At 35.0% G+C, this 17,793-nt stretch overlaps 2 protein-coding genes across 4 annotated transcripts in view; one reads left to right on the top strand and one right to left on the bottom strand.

Annotated features, from left to right (window-relative positions):
• The window catches only part of stck (LIM zinc finger domain containing stck), a 43,636-nt gene extending 40,743 nt beyond the window's left edge, over positions 1-2,893 (bottom strand). Inside the window, exon 1 of one of the 3 annotated variants that reach the window (XM_081756507.1) lies at positions 2,738-2,893. The gene's annotated coding sequence lies outside the window, so the exon portion shown is untranslated. Of the gene's footprint in view, positions 1-2,439; positions 2,461-2,682 lie in introns of those variants that run through there. The other 2 variants (XM_081756508.1, XM_081756509.1) reach the window with 2 other exon arrangements.
• LOC145684317 (ATP-binding cassette sub-family C member 5-like) overlaps positions 1-17,793 on the top strand; it is a 247,495-nt gene that overhangs the window by 13,933 nt on the left and 215,769 nt on the right. The gene's annotated exons all lie outside the window — the stretch shown is intronic.

The raw sequence follows: 17,793 nt of genomic DNA on the forward strand, positions 1-17,793 counted from the left end.
AAATCCCGTATAAAATCATAACAGCTATAGAAACGATTTTATTGTAAGTGAGCGCCGCGCTCACCTGTCGACCGCTCGAGTCACAAATCAACAGTCGACCGTTCCCGGGTTAAAAGAACAACAAATAAATAGTAAGTAGTAATACTAAAAACAGAGTCATGTGGGTCTAATCCGGGGTCGTCATCTGCAGAAGATGAGCCACAAACATCAACTACCCTATGTCTTTTGTACAGACGCATTGTTTGGATCACATGACTCTTGGAGCCTTGTATTTAAGTTGAAATCGAAAGTGTCGGATTTATTCATTGCTTATTCCCTGTGCGCTGAGTACACAACCATGAATAGTACTAGCCTGCCCCTACTGTTTACGGTAATCCCGATGCCTACACTTGCTGAGGGGTATGAAACTACTTGTGGGTAAACTTTACAATGCCCACTCTAGTTGGCATCCTTGCGCGGACACGAGAAGTTACACTCGACTAATTTTAACAAAATGTGTCCAAATTTCCCTTAGCTAACCCTACACTACCCTTTTAAAGCGGTTCTACTAATTCTTGCACAAATGGAACGTGCATTGTAAATTTTATTCCCATTTTTGGACACAAATACCATACTCATAGCTATTATCGTTATTTACACGTCCGTGGTAAACTTTACAATGCCCGCTCCTGCTGGTACCCTCCGCAGACAGAATAAATTACACTCGATTAATTTTAACAAAGTGGTTTCGAATTTTTCTAAGCTAACCCGATCCTACTTTTACATACCCTATCCTCTTACAACACTATTTTAAAGCGATCCTAGTTATCGATGCATACCTGGAGCGTGTATTGTAAAGTTTACCTGATAGGAGTTAGCAAAAACAGAAGAAAAGGTGCTGCTGTAGTTTGGCGCAACATGTTTTGAAAGATTTACAGGTAAAACTGAATACTTTACATGAAATAACAATTACAAGGAACAGTTTTCCGCAGGCGACAGAATTAAAAATAATACAGCTGTATTTTAGGTTTATATGTATAGGGTTACTAGTATAAAATCATTACATGTGGTTTACGATGGATAGAATAAGTAAGTGCATATGAAAAGTGACTCGGCATATTTTTGGAACTGGGATCCAGAATTTTGAGTTAAAATTTCTTACATCCTTGGGCATTTATTCCGAAATTGGGCGTCCACTTTCGCCACGTTTTTTCGCTGTTATCTCCTTTCCACACTTTCTGCAATTTGTTATTAGGTTCATTAATCCGTGCTCTTCACAAACTTTTAAAAGATTTTGCTCGTTATCAACGTATTTGCTTCACAAATGTTAAAACTGTTAGTTCATTGCCCTTGTACATTCGCCATGTTGATAACATAAATGCTCGTTTCTTTCCCACAATGCAACTGTTCGGTTACCTTGCGCCAAATAGTTCCCTCCGCTCGCCGTATAGTCCCATGTTTATAACCGCTTATATATAACAAATAAACAGATTTTTCGAGACTCTTATACATTATCAAGCACACAAACGATCAAATTATCCATATCTTTACTGTAAATTTTAAAAATTTTGCTGGAAACGGACGCCCAACTTTGGAATTTAACCCATCCTTGATATATTTTCTGTGCGTTTTGTTGGTTCAGATTAGGTTAGGTTATATTAGATTAGATTAGGCTGGGATAGGTTAACTTTGTACTGGCCCCTCAGTTTCAAAACTACTCTATCTGATATTTTCCACCAGCAATGTATTTCTGCAGTGTACAAAAGCTGAACTTTATGTTTCCAAGTATGAAACAATGATAAATGCTATTAAAGCTCCTGTCATTGGCAAAATCCACTTTTCACTACCCGCGCTTACAGTTATACCCACCATAGTTGACACGCCTAATCCCTCCTAACGCAACCACGTGCTATCGCCCGATCCCACCCGCTTCACTCTGCCCTGACTCGGTTAGATACCATTCGTGTTTTTTAATGACCATCTAGCACAGATTGGTTTGTGTTTTCGCAGTATAGTTTTTATAGCATGCATTTGGAAGCCGTATTTATACGCAAATCGTAAAGAATTGTAATTTTTCAACAATTGCTTCAGCTGGCCCTCTTGAATTTTATCTATGCCAAGTGAGATATTTTCATGTCGGCCATACCGCAATTCTTTTAGGGGACAAGACGAAGGAAATTAGTGAAACAATTATATTTTTTCAACAATTATTTTGAGTGGTGCACCAAAAGTAAACCTGTACGAAAGAAAATAGTCTTTTTTTTTTTTCAATTCATGGTTAAAGAATTGGGATTTTATACACAAAAATATTGCATTGATGTTGTAATGTCCCTTATGTTATTAGACTGCATGGTATAAAGTCACACACTTTTTACTTGCACTGCGTTACTAGACATAAAACGCTAAGAACAGTAACGAAAATAGCTATTCATTATGACGATATGTTTACTTGAAACTTGCCATTTACTTCTTTGCATTGGCATAGCTTCTTCCGAATTTTTCTTTCTTAATTACTATTAGAAAATATACTGTATTCTATTCTAATATACTGAAACCACGCCCCATCTTTCATATTTTTCATTACCAGTAAACACAAATGACAAGTGTTTTGGCTATTAGGGGCTGCCTGTGCTATTATCATAACAACAACGCGCTTCGCCAGAATATGTTTTCTATCTGTACAATATATTTTTCAATTATTACCTTAACACTTTGACGAAGCACAACTTACTGTAAACTCGACAAACTGCAAACTTACGCAATAAAAGCAATTGTAAAAATCCCATTCCGTCCTTCTGTGACGTAATGTTTGTAGGTTGACCAGACCAGCACTCCTCCCAACCCATATATGGCTTCCTCTGTTCTCCACTCCATATGTTGCTGATGAGACAGGGGAGACGAATGAGATACAATATATTTGATCTTATTTTATTACTTAACACAACTAATTTAAGTAGTGCAGGTTTTATTTCTGTTCTCTCTATATAAACTTTGATTTACATGTTGCAAGAGTGCACGCATAAAATTAGCAATAAAATACATTTACAAAATATTTTCATAGTTGTGGTGACTTGAAGAAAGTAACTTTGCAAAGATTTAAATTGTGGCATTAAAAGCTAAGGGGCTTTGCACACAAGCCGACAAACTGACGGTTGCGGAGTATCATATTTTAGCTGACTCAGATCTTGGTTTGAGTTAGACGTGAGTTTTGGAACTTTATATAACGTTTGTCAAGCAATCTTCATATAAATGTTACAATGCTTTCTTTTCTAAAATAGTGAATTCCTAAAGATAATCACTCAAACGTCTTTCAAGATGGAAAAATAATGGGGGTGGGATCAAAATTTACACTATAAACAGCATGGAAGGTTTGTTAGATCAATATTACTAAGGCCCTATTAATTACATTAGGCCACTGGTTGTGCCACCAGTGGCAAAACTGCTGGCGACACCACACTCTCGCGTATCACCACCAGTGACGCAAACAAAACAAGATGATTATTTTCATGAGAAAATGTATTCAGTGAGTGAAAGTATGCTTCTCTTTGCCCTCTTGATTAAAAAAAAAAAAATTAAAAAAGGCGAAGAAACAAGAAAGTGTATATACACTCAATATTGATGTTAAGGGAAGATATAGGTCTATATTACACACTATTTGATTATCTTTGTGCAGACGACACTAAGTTTTTTTAGTTACAAATAAAATCCTCAGTTAATTTTACTCTCTCCCTCCCTTTAAAATTCCGCCTTTTTTTTTTTTTTAAGGTAAATTATAGACTTTCAGTGAAGCGGCTACAGCATCTTCCTTATTTATCGTAGGATCATGGTTCATTCCTCGTTTTCTTCATAATAAAGCAACCTTTTAAACGGTACCATTCACACTTCCGTATCATGTAGCTGTGGGAAATTTTGAGAGAAATCAGAGGTTTTCTCTGAAAAAAAAAAAAACAATTTTAAGCTCCTCTAGACTGCCCTGTGTTAACGCAGACATCTGAAAATCAACTTTAAAAATACCAAGGTGTGTACTAATTTTGTGTACAAAATTCCAAGCTTCTATCTTGAATAGTAAGGACGGGAAAAATATTTACCAATGATCCTCACAATGTCAAAATTAGTGCAAAATACCCTGATCTCAGGTAAAAGACGTTCTGGAGACGTCCCTATTTATCCTAAGATCATGTTTTGTACATCATTCTCTTTAGAATAGAACAGCCTTTCAAACGATACCATTCACATGTCTCCATCATGTACCTGAGGCGGGAAAACGCGAAAAAGTGGATTTTTTGGTTAAAATATCCCTTTTCTTTACCTTTTTGCTCCTCTTGACCTTCGTGTTAACGCAGAGATCTTTTAAAAAAATCCAATAAATGCTACTCGGTGGACTGAATGTGTAAAAATTTTAATCTTCTAGGTGCAAAAGTAAGCCAGCCAGAAAATAATAAAAATAGGCCTAACAAAAGTATTTTTTTTAAAGTTAAGGCTGCGTCCAACACTCGGAATGCGATGGGATTTCCCTATATAATAACATGGCATATTTCTTTCCAAAATATTATGAAAACTATTTATATTATACATTTCCAAATTCGTCCAAATGTTTGTTAGTGTTAATATTGTATGTTCACTTTTACTTTTTCTTGCTAGGGAAATATTAACGCGCGCGAATTAAAATTAAAATTTCTTCCATTTACAAGCTGTTTAATTTATGGTCTATATGTTGCAACAACGCAGAACAGCAAATAGGAGGCTAAGCAGGTAGTTTCTTTCATTCTCTGCCCGCTAGGTCACGTGCGTGAACTTTGGGTTGTCCCCGCAGACGAAGATACCAATGGAATGCAGATTGACAGCAGATAAGAGCAAAGTCAGTTTTCCCTCTCTTCATAGATCATAAAGATTTCATTGATTCTGCGTAAACATCTCGGCGAATCGTTACCTGTAGAGGCATATTGGAACTAACGACGTACGAAAGTTTCAGAAAAGTTCTCTGTGTTGCTTTCAAGTGAGGGAACTGTTCATCTTATAAAAATAGTTTTGAACTGTATAGTGAACTGAATAGCAAACTCGCTTCAACTCGCCGGGAATTCAACTCGGGTCTCCCGCAACAAGACGCATACTCTATCCACATAGCCCCGAGGGGCTCTATGAAGCTTGAAACCGGAAGAGTGAAACTGTTTTACCATTTCCTCTTTCAGTAGAGAGATACAGGTGAAGATGGTATTTTTCTTCAGATGCTCAATCGATTTTCGAAAACGATTGATTTCTTCCACTTCTGGTTTGAATGCAAGGTTAACGGAAGAAAGATAACCTACTCTTGAGACGCTGTATGAATTCCCGAAAATTACTCGATATCTCTGACAGTTCACCTCTGGTGTGTGGGGTGGCCGGTTCGATCCCAGCTCGCACCAAGTGGGCTTTGTGGTGGACAAACACCATGTGTATGGATTTTCTCGGGGATTTTCTGTTTGCTCAAACTTTCTTCATTCCACCATTTCATTCATTCTGATCATTACCGTGTCCTTTAGCCTAGCCGACATAACTGTGGACGTAAAACTCGAAGATTCATTTCATTTCTAAATAATAAGCTAATGCATTCTACAGTGCTCTATTCCCCATAATAGCGTATAGATTGATTACATGCTTGCAGATTGATATGCCATAACATTGATTATTCATGCAAAGAAATGTACCAACATCTGCCAAGTAGTCGCTACAAGAAAGAGTGAAATATATTTCGTTCAAATAGTGTTCTCTATGAAACGAGACAAGAAATAAGGTTTTCTCGTCTCGTCTACTAAATTTAATAGGTCTTGTCTTGTCTCGATCCTCGAAGGCTTCTTTCGCTCTTGTCTCGAAATTTTATTCTTCCGTTTTGTTAATTTATGTAAAAAAAAAAAAATCATGCCCTAAGTAGTAATTGCGGCACCCTATCGCGTTTTTGATTATCCTCAATGAGGGGCCCCAAGGCCCGGGGTCAATGACCTAGGGGTACCTAGGACCACCCCCTCTAAATTTTGGCAGGGGTACCATGGCCCACCCCCTAAATTTTGGCAGGGGTACGTAGGACCACCCCCCTTAAATTTTGGAAATTGCCAAATCTAAAAATTTGGTGTGGTAGCCTAGGACCATAGTATGTACCTCTATCAGTATTGGGTGTCTATGTCGTTCCCTTTCATGGGTAAAAAATTGCCAAAAAGTCAAATTTCGGGGGTTTTTGACCTAATTTATCCCCTTGGATGAGGTGTTATTACCCTATATGGTTATATGGGCGTATACAGGGGTCCATTCCCTTTCATAAGACATGGGTATATTAATGCACCCCTTGAAAAATTTGGGAGGGGTACCTTGGCCCACCCCTTAAATTTTGGAAATTGCCAAATCTAAAAATTTGGTATGGTAGCCTAGGACCACAGTATGTACCTCTATCAGTATTGGGGGTCAATGTCGTTCCCTTTCATGGGTAAAAAATTGCCAAAAATTCACATTTCGGAGGTTTTTGACCTAATTTATCCCCTTGGATGATGTGTTATTACCCTATATAGTTATATGGGCGTATACAGGGGTCCATTACCTTTCATAAGACATGGGTATATTAATGCATCCATTGAAAAATTTGGGAGGGGTATCTTGGCCCACCCCTTAAATTTTGGAAATTGCCCAATTTAAACATTTGGTATTATAGTATAGGACCCTAATATGTATTATGATAAATTTGGATGGTCCACCTCGTTCCCTTTTAGTGGTACCAAATTGCCAAAATATAAACGTAAGCAATACGTAGTACCACGTGTTTGGTTTTGACCTAATTTATCCCCTTGGATGAGGTCCTATTACCTTATATGTTTATATGAGCGTATACAGGAGTCTATTACCTTTCATAAGACATGGATATATTGGTGCACCCCGGGAGGGGTACCTTGGCCCATCCCTTCAATTTTAGAAATTGCCCAATTTAAACATTTGGTATAATAGTATAGAGCCCTAGTATGTATCACTATAAATTTGGGTGGTCCACCTTGTTCCCTTTCATGGGTACACAATTGCCAAATTTTAGTACAACCACATGTTTGGTCTTTTGACCTAATTTATCACCTTTGATGAGGTGTTATTATCCTATATCGTTATATGGGCGTATACAGGGGTTCATTACCTTTCATAAGATATGGGTATATTAATGCACCCCCAGGAGGGGTACCTTGGACCACCCTTTAATTTTGGAAATTGACCAATTTAAACATTCGGTATAATAGTATAATATACCCTAATATATATTAATGTAATTTCGTTCCCTTTTAGGGGTACAAAATTGCCAAAATATAAATGTAAGCAATACGTTGTACCACGTGTTTCGTTTTTTTACCTAATCTATTCCATTGGACGAGGTCCTATTACCTTATACGTTATATGGTCACGTATGGGGATTCATTTCCTATCATAAGACATAGGTACATTTGTGCACCCGGGAGGGGTACTTTGACCCACCCCTTTAATTTTGGAAATTGTCCCTTTTATATGTTTGGTATTATAGTATAGAACCCTAATATAAATTACTATAAATTTTGGTGGTCCACCTCGTTCCCTTTCATGGGTACACAATTGCCAAATTTTAGTACAACCACGTGTTTGGTTTTGGCTCAATTTATCCCCTTGGATGAGGTCCTATTACCTTATATGGTTATATGGTCATGTATATATTGGTCCATTTCCTATTATAAGACATGGGTACATTGATGCACCCTTTAAATTTTTGGAAGGGGTACCATGGCCAACCCCTTAAATTTTGGAAATTTTCCAATTTGAGCATTCGGTATCATAGTACATGCCTCAACATGTATCATGATAAATTTGGGTGGTCCACCTCGTTCCCTTTTAGGGGTACAAAATTGCCAAAAATATAAACGTAAGCAATACGTTGTACCACGTGTTTGGTTTTTGGCCCAATTTCTCCCCTTTGATGAGGCTCTATTACCTTATATGGTTATATGGTCATGTATATGGGTTCATTTCCTATCATAAGACATGGGTACATTGACGCACTCTTTAAAAATTTGGGAGGGGTATCTTGGCTCATCCACTCGGTTTTAGAATTTTTTTAATATAAGCATTTGGTATCATAGTACAGGACTTCAATATGTACCACTATAAATTTGGATGGTCCACATCGTTCCCTTTCATGGGTAAAGAACTACCAAAAAATCAAATTTCGGAGGTTATTGACACCTATTTAGCACGTTATATGGGTATGTACAGAGGTTTATTACCTTTATATGTTTATGTTCCCTTTTAAATTTGGGAATTATCAAATAACAAAATTCGGTAAACGTTTTCTAGGACCCATTGGTGTTCCTCTTATGACCAAATATTCAAAATTTAAAGGTTATTGACCGGCTTTATTATTGAATAAGTACAGGATTTATTACTTTTTCATAAGACACAGGTGTATTTGTGTACCAATCTTAAATTTTGGGAGGAGGTACATTTCTTATTGTCATATCAATAATTGGTAATTGGATAGTATCTCATTCATTGGGTAAATCATTGTCAAATATGAGTATGATCACGTGATCAGTTATTAACCTATGATGGGATTAGGAGTCCAGAACATTGGTACATTGAAACTTTGTAGGATAATTTGAGAATGCGTCATTGGTATTGATTATTACAGCCAAATATAAACGTAAGCAAGACGATGTACCACGTGATTGACCTTGATGAGGTAGTGTACAGGGATTCATTTCCTTTGTTGTGGTACTTCTTAAGTTTGAGTACACGTTTCTAGAAAACAGTTGGTTCTACTCAGGTAAACAATTGACGGACATTATTGACCTTATTGAACATATAATGATATGATTAACTCTAAGACTTAGGTATATCAAGAGAAGTATTCTTTAAATTTGGGAATGGTGATAAACAGAATTTTAACATAAGGTGCGAAATTTGAAACAATACATTGAACTTTAGTCACAGCTCATAGTCTAAGATCATTGGTGGTGATTGATTTGACCTTGAGCTTTAGAAATCTGATAGCTAACCTTATTGAATCTTATGACTCATAGACGAAAGGCAATACATGCTACAACAGTTTGAAATTTAATCATAAGGTGATGTGACCTGACACTAGCAAAGTTATTGTTAATGCAATTTGATTGGATGATCACTATCTTTCCTGCAATCTGATTGGTTGATCACTATCTTTCGTGCAATCTGATTGGTTGATGATTTTCAAATCTTTGCTGTATTCAGTTTTTAAGTTTTGTTTAACATTTAAAAATCTTGGTTTCGTTCAACATTTTGCACTCACTGATAAATATGATCAAAACCGTTTATTTGTTAATCGAATAGTTAAAAACCGGATAAAGTTTGACGGTTAACCGTGAAACGTAAAAATTTTTAGTTTGAAATTTTTTGGGTTGAAACTTTTTGTTTGAAAATACTTGCTTTCAAATTTTTGTTTGATTTTTTGTTTCAGAATCTTGTGTGAATTTTTTGTTTCAGAATTTTGTTTGAATTTTTTTGACAACTTTTGTTTTCAAAATTTTTTGTTTAAAAATTTTTTCGTTTGAAATTTTTAAAAATTTTTTCGTTTCAAAATTTTGTTTAAAATTTTTGTTTGAAATTTTTCGTTTCCAAATTTTTTTGTTTGAAATTTTTTGTTTCAAAATTTTGTTTGAATTTTTTTTTCGTTTCAAAATTTTGTTCGAATTTTTTTCGTTTGAAATTTTTTGTTTGGATTTTTTTCGTTTCAAAATTTTGTTTCAAAGATTTTTGTTTGAAATTTTTGTTTCAAAGTTTGGTTTGACATTTTTAAAAGTTTGTGCACTCATTAGTAAAGAACCGGAACTGTTTAGAACTAAAACCTCTGGCAACATTGTGGTGCAATAGTACACATCAGAATATGGGGTTGTACTTGAAATGAAAAAACACAATTCATTGAAATGGATCATTTTATTACACTCCACATACATCCATACCACATAGTGGTTCTGGATATTGTCGATACAATGTATTTTGAACTTCTTGCACTAGTTTGTCTTTAGCGTATAATTTTAATTCCAATTGAAGTCTTTTAAGGTCTAATGCAATATCAATTGGTGGAAATTCAATGTCCATTTGATCACAAATAAACTGTTTATCAATACAGGTATGCACCCTCGAACGATGTTGACAACCATCACAATATCTAGATACATGTTGTACAATATGCATAACACATTTTTCAAAATAGTACTCTTTCAAGAATATACTTGTTTTGTTGCACACTTCCACTGCATGTTTCACACACTGAAATACGCTGATAAATTTGTTCCATTCCGTTTGTGTTAGATACACCATGTTGCGAGGGACATGGAATATGCTCTTTTTACGTAACAGCACCATCTTCTCTTCGAGGACTGTACGCAGCACCACTTCATGATTTGAGCCTAATGATTTGACTATGGTCACATTTAGCTCATCATGAAAATAATCGTTCATTTGGTCGATTCGTGAACATAATATTTGCCATTCTTCAAAGGTCAGTTGTACACCAAATTGTTCTGCTTTGCCCAATCGAATTACTGGTTCAAATGTTCTAGCACTGATACCAATCATCACATGTTTTGTTTGAAATATATTTATTGGATAATAGCTTGCGAAGATGAACTCTTTATCGTTAGAAGTACACATCTTTCCTCCTGAAATGCACTTGCTCAAATGATTTCGTGGGATGACAGTGTATTGGTTGATTTATAGTTATCGCTGACGTCATTGGAAAGGAATGTGCTGACGTTTGAATTCATGACTTCATCACAGTTGCTGACGTCATGCTGACCAACCAAATTCATACAACTATGTCTGATGTCCTGACGTTTGAATTCATGATTTCATCACAATTGCTGACGAATCTGGCTGTGTACCAAATTCAAGTTGATGACTTCGACCCAAGAATCCTTTGTAACATAAAGATACAGATCCAGTATTTAAGAAACGCAGCAGTTCTTCTTGTTTTGATGCTTCCATGGGTAAATATCTTGCTGGTAAAATTATATTCTTATCATTTTCAAGCTTCACTACGATTCTTAATCCAAACTTTGTAGAGATTATTTGGCTAGCTAAGATTCTATAAGGTACATTCTGTTGTAAATCAGTAATCTTGGTAAATGATTTCATCACATCACGTGTGTTTAGAAACTGCAGACAAGTAGCCATGATGATGTTATCATGAATACTAACTCGAACGATACTTATATATGATGCAAAACTGATGACGTTGCATTATCATGTTCTGACGTGTACTATTGCACCACAATGCTGCCAAAGGTTTTAGTTCTAAACAGTTCCGGTTCTTTACTAATGAGTGCACAAACTTTTAAAAATGTCAAACCAAACTTTGAAACAAAAATTTCAAACAAAAATCTTTGAAACAAAATTTTGAAACGAAAAAAAATTCAAACAAAAAATTTCAAACGAAAAAAATTCGAACAAAATTTTGAAACGAAAAAAAATTCAAACAAAATTTTGAAACAAAAAATTTCAAACAAAAAATTTGGAAACGAAAAATTTCAAACAAAAATTTTAAACAAAATTTTGAAACGAAAAAATTTTTAAAAATTTCAAACGAAAAAATTTTTAAACAAAAAATTTTGAAAACAAAAGTTGTCAAAAAAATTCAAACAAAATTCTGAAACAAAAAATTCACACAAGATTCTGAAACAAAAAATCAAACAAAAATTTGAAAGCAAGTATTTTCAAACAAAAAGTTTCAACCCAAAAAATTTCAAACTAAAAATTTTTACGTTTCACGGTTAACCGTCAAACTTTATCCGGTTTTTAACTATTCGATTAACAAATAAACGGTTTTGATCATATTTATCAGTGAGTGCAAAATGTTGAACGAAACCAAGATTTTTAAATGTTAAACAAAACTTAAAAACTGAATACAGCAAAGATTTGAAAATCATCAACCAATCAGATTGCACGAAAGATAGTGATCAACCAATCAGATTGCAGGAAAGATAGTGATCATCCAATCAAATTGCATTAACAATAACTTTGCTAGTGTCAGGTCACATCACCTTATGATTAAATTTCAAACTGTTGTAGCATGTATTGCCTTTCGTCTATGAGTCATAAGATTCAATAAGGTTAGCTATCAGATTTCTAAAGCTCAAGGTCAAATCAATCACCACCAATGATCTTAGACTATGAGCTGTGACTAAAGTTCAATGTATTGTTTCAAATTTCGCACCTTATGTTAAAATTCTGTTTATCACCATTCCCAAATTTAAAGAATACTTCTCTTGATATACCTAAGTCTTAGAGTTAATCATATCATTATATGTTCAATAAGGTCAATAATGTCCGTCAATTGTTTACCTGAGTAGAACCAACTGTTTTCTAGAAACGTGTACTCAAACTTAAGAAGTACCACAACAAAGGAAATGAATCCCTGTACACTACCTCATCAAGGTCAATCACGTGGTACATCGTCTTGCTTACGTTTATATTTGGCTGTAATAATCAATACCAATGACGCATTCTCAAATTATCCTACAAAGTTTCAATGTACCAATGTTCTGGACTCCTAATCCCATCATAGGTTAATAACTGATCACGTGATCATACTCATATTTGACAATGATTTACCCAATGAATGAGATACTATCCAATTACCAATTATTGATATGACAATAAGAAATGTACCTCCTCCCAAAATTTAAGATTGGTACACAAATACACCTGTGTCTTATGAAAAAGTAATAAATCCTGTACTTATTCAATAATAAAGCCGGTCAATAACCTTTAAATTTTGAATATTTGGTCATAAGAGGAACACCAATGGGTCCTAGAAAACGTTTACCGAATTTTGTTATTTGATAATTCCCAAATTTAAAAGGGAACATAAACATATAAAGGTAATAAACCTCTGTACATACCCATATAACGTGCTAAATAGGTGTCAATAACCTCCGAAATTTGATTTTTTGGTAGTTCTTTACCCATGAAAGGGAACGATGTGGACCATCCAAATTTATAGTGGTACATATTGAAGTCCTGTACTATGATACCAAATGCTTATATTAAAAAATTTCTAAAACCGAGTGGATGAGCCAAGATACCCCTCCCAAATTTTTAAAGAGTGCGTCAATGTACCCATGTCTTATGATAGGAAATGAACCCATATACATGACCATATAACCATATAAGGTAATAGAGCCTCATCAAAGGGGAGAAATTGGGCCAAAAACCAAACACGTGGTACAACGTATTGCTTACGTTTATATTTTTGGCAATTTTGTACCCCTAAAAGGGAACGAGGTGGACCACCCAAATTTATCATGATACATGTTGAGGCATGTACTATGATACCGAATGCTCAAATTGGAAAATTTCCAAAATTTAAGGGGTTGGCCATGGTACCCCTTCCAAAAATTTAAAGGGTGCATCAATGTACCCATGTCTTATAATAGGAAATGGACCAATATATACATGACCATATAACCATATAAGGTAATAGGACCTCATCCAAGGGGATAAATTGAGCCAAAACCAAACACGTGGTTGTACTAAAATTTGGCAATTGTGTACCCATGAAAGGGAACGAGGTGGACCACCAAAATTTATAGTAATTTATATTAGGGTTCTATACTATAATACCAAACATATAAAAGGGACAATTTCCAAAATTAAAGGGGTGGGTCAAAGTACCCCTCCCGGGTGCACAAATGTACCTATGTCTTATGATAGGAAATGAATCCCCATACGTGACCATATAACGTATAAGGTAATAGGACCTCGTCCAATGGAATAGATTAGGTAAAAAAAACGAAACACGTGGTACAACGTATTGCTTACATTTATATTTTGGCAATTTTGTACCCCTAAAAGGGAACGAAATTACATTAATATATATTAGGGTATATTATACTATTATACCGAATGTTTAAATTGGTCAATTTCCAAAATTAAAGGGTGGTCCAAGGTACCCCTCCTGGGGGTGCATTAATATACCCATATCTTATGAAAGGTAATGAACCCCTGTATACGCCCATATAACGATATAGGATAATAACACCTCATCAAAGGTGATAAATTAGGTCAAAAGACCAAACATGTGGTTGTACTAAAATTTGGCAATTGTGTACCCATGAAAGGGAACAAGGTGGACCACCCAAATTTATAGTGATACATACTAGGGCTCTATACTATTATACCAAATGTTTAAATTGGGCAATTTCTAAAATTGAAGGGATGGGCCAAGGTACCCCTCCCGGGGTGCACCAATATATCCATGTCTTATGAAAGGTAATAGACTCCTGTATACGCTCATATAAACATATAAGGTAATAGGACCTCATCCAAGGGGATAAATTAGGTCAAAACCAAACACGTGGTACTACGTATTGCTTACGTTTATATTTTGGCAATTTGGTACCACTAAAAGGGAACGAGGTGGACCATCCAAATTTATCATAATACATATTAGGGTCCTATACTATAATACCAAATGTTTAAATTGGGCAATTTCCAAAATTTAAGGGGTGGGCCAAGATACCCCTCCCAAATTTTTCAATGGATGCATTAATATACCCATGTCTTATGAAAGGTAATGGACCCCTGTATACGCCCATATAACTATATAGGGTAATAACACATCATCCAAGGGGATAAATTAGGTCAAAAACCTCCGAAATGTGAATTTTTGGCAATTTTTTACCCATGAAAGGGAACGACATTGACCCCCAATACTGATAGAGGTACATACTGTGGTCCTAGGCTACCATACCAAATTTTTAGATTTGGCAATTTCCAAAATTTAAGGGGTGGGCCAAGGTACCCCTCCCAAATTTTTCAAGGGGTGCATTAATATACCCATGTCTTATGAAAGGGAATGGACCCCTGTATACGCCCATATAACCATATAGGGTAATAACACCTCATCCAAGGGGATAAATTAGGTCAAAAACCCCCGAAATTTGACTTTTTGGCAATTTTTTACCCATGAAAGGGAACGACATAGACACCCAATACTGATAGAGGTACATACTATGGTCCTAGGCTACCACACCAAATTTTTAGATTTGGCAATTTCCAAAATTTAAGGGGGGTGGTCCTACGTACCCCTGCCAAAATTTAGGGGGTGGGCCATGGTACCCCTGCCAAAATTTAGAGGGGGTGGTCCTAGGTACCCCTAGGTCATTGACCCCGGGCCTTGGGGCCCCTCATTGAGGATAATCAAAAACGCGATAGGGTGCCGCAATTACTACTCCCTAATTGTTTTTCTTAATTTCAACTGGAAGTTATCACAACCGTTCTGCGTCACGATTTGTCCACGAATAGTGTGATCTAACAACATTTAAACCATACTTATCATTGGAGTAAATTGTGTAATGACTTGTATATTTTAAACGTAGATAAATGCTCTTCATTGTTTTCGTACCATCATTTTATCAATTTGATAGCTTTTTACATATGAATCTTGTGACACTAAAATAGTGTTTTTGATCCAAGACTTGAGTGAATTAGTGTTGCCCACAGGACTCGAGGAATTTCTCGTCTCGAAAACGAGACGATAATTGTTGTGTTTCTTGCCTCGTCTCGAATTGAAAAAGGTAAAAAGATACAATATCCAGTTTTTGTTTTCTTGCGCTACAGTGAAATACATTCCAATATAAACTGTGAATGCACTTGTAGAGATGTTAGTTTCAAATGCAAATTAACAAGTACCTATGACATTTTCATTCAAGAGGTAAACCCTTTGAAACTTCGTTCGACAATACGACTACAGTTATTAAGATCTTACGTGTTCTTATTTTTGTGATAATTATATAATACCGATTCAAATATTATCAAAACCGGTGGCAAATTTAGGATCTTGTTTCGTGGAGAGGGGGGCTTGAGAATCAATAAGATGCATTTCTGTTGTGCTGTAATGCGAAAAATAATAATGAAATTACTTCGAGGAGCTTCGAGTTCGATAGCCCCCCTAAATATGCTATTGATCAGAATATATTTGTTATAATTATTAGTCCACAAATGTAAATTAACCTTCATAATATTACTAAATACTTATGTTCATTTCATTGTTCACATAGAACAATATCATGGTGATGGGGCAAACTTTTTTGTGTTGTATCTGTTACATGAGTTACACGTTATTCGCCTACATAAATAAATTCTTCGTTTCTGAATTAACAGATTTTACACGTAAATTTTCAAAAAAAAAAAAAGTGTCACTCCATTCTTGTTCTGCACTTTTATCTAATTAAATTATATGATGAGCGAACTGTGAAGATCTCTTTTTGACGCAAGTGTTGTATTAATAAGCCGGAAAATAACTGCTTAAATATCTTTCCTTTCATCTTTCAAAAATTAATAAAATCACTTATTATGTTCTGCCTTGTCATTTATTTAATGCAAATATTATTATTTTCCAAGTGTATAGTGAATATTTTATGGGCTAATTGGGAAAGGATATGACAAAGTTTGTCCTCTAAAAGTTACATGACATTTAATGTCCTTTCGAACGATTCCAACAGTTATACCACTTTCTATTTCAAATTTTGAAGTTGCCCCCCGTCGGAGGTCTTCACGAGACGCCACTGGTCTCGCTACTATTTTTATTGCATTCTACACAAACGATTTGGTAATGCAATTTTTGGTTTGATGGCTCTACGTGCAGTATTAGCTGCGATATAGGCCTGGTACGTTCTTATTAAATCACCCTGTATATATATATATATATATATATATATATATATATATATATATATATAATTGAAGAGTTTGAGGGAAAACAATGATAACAATTATTTGAGCTTAATAGTCGAAAGAGTTCAAGTTTGAAACAACAGCATATTTAGTATGCTTTAAAAAAAATCGAATTGTTTCCGCAATTCAGCTCACATGAGTGTTATTATTGTTTCCTGTAACCCTGTAACCAACTCACGCGGTTTTAAAATTAGAGTTATCGTAGTTTTCCCCCGAACTTTTCAATCAATTCTGTAAATCAGGTTTTCAGTCAAAATCAAGTGAAAAAAATATTTCATTTGCTTATCCTTGGAATGCCAGTGTCGGGTCCAAATGATCTAGATCCTCAAATATTGTAATACTTATTTATTTGTTTATTTATTTTGTATATTACTATTAGGCACACGCCTGAAATTCCATGATTTGTTCTTTCATCTTCCCAGATATTTCTTTTAAAGTTATAAGTTTTATTTTTTAAAGTTACATTCCTTATTTTGGAAAGCAAAATATTGATAATATGCTTTTAGTTTTGCATTTCCTCTGTTGTGTCTCATCATTTTCACCCCGCAAAAATCAAGACTTAGGCTTTAAAATGGTCGAAAAATGAAAATAGAGAAAGTGCATCCTGTTTGACAAGGCTTGTTATAAAACACAAGTAAAAAGATGTGTAGGCAGTTAAGGTTGTCTAATTTCTGACAGCAGCCAGTCTTTTCTTTCGAACCATATGATCAGATTGTCAACTAACATAACTTCGAAGATACACATTCTCCACATTATTAGATGAACAATCTTTTCTCATTTCATAACTTGTTATCCTCCCCTACCAACTTTTTGAAGATCAGTGAGGAACAATGGTGTGAATGAATCAGGGGAGATTGTATCTGCAACTTCACGAGCAGGAAAAGAAACCCTGGTGATTCTCCAATACCTGAATTTGTGTTTATTTTTATATTATTTCCAGCGTTGTCACATTTATTTTTAAAATGTAATATTAATGAACTATAAGAGCTAGATTAAAAATAAAAAAGTGAACATGTAGTATTGGGGTAAGTTAACATCTGGAGAAATTTTGAACTGCATAATACAAATAGT

The sequence above is a fragment of the Thermobia domestica genome, chromosome 4, assembly GCF_964235325.1.
Source record: "Thermobia domestica chromosome 4, izTheDome1.hap1.1, whole genome shotgun sequence".
Taxonomy (NCBI): Eukaryota; Metazoa; Arthropoda; class Insecta; order Zygentoma; family Lepismatidae; genus Thermobia; species Thermobia domestica.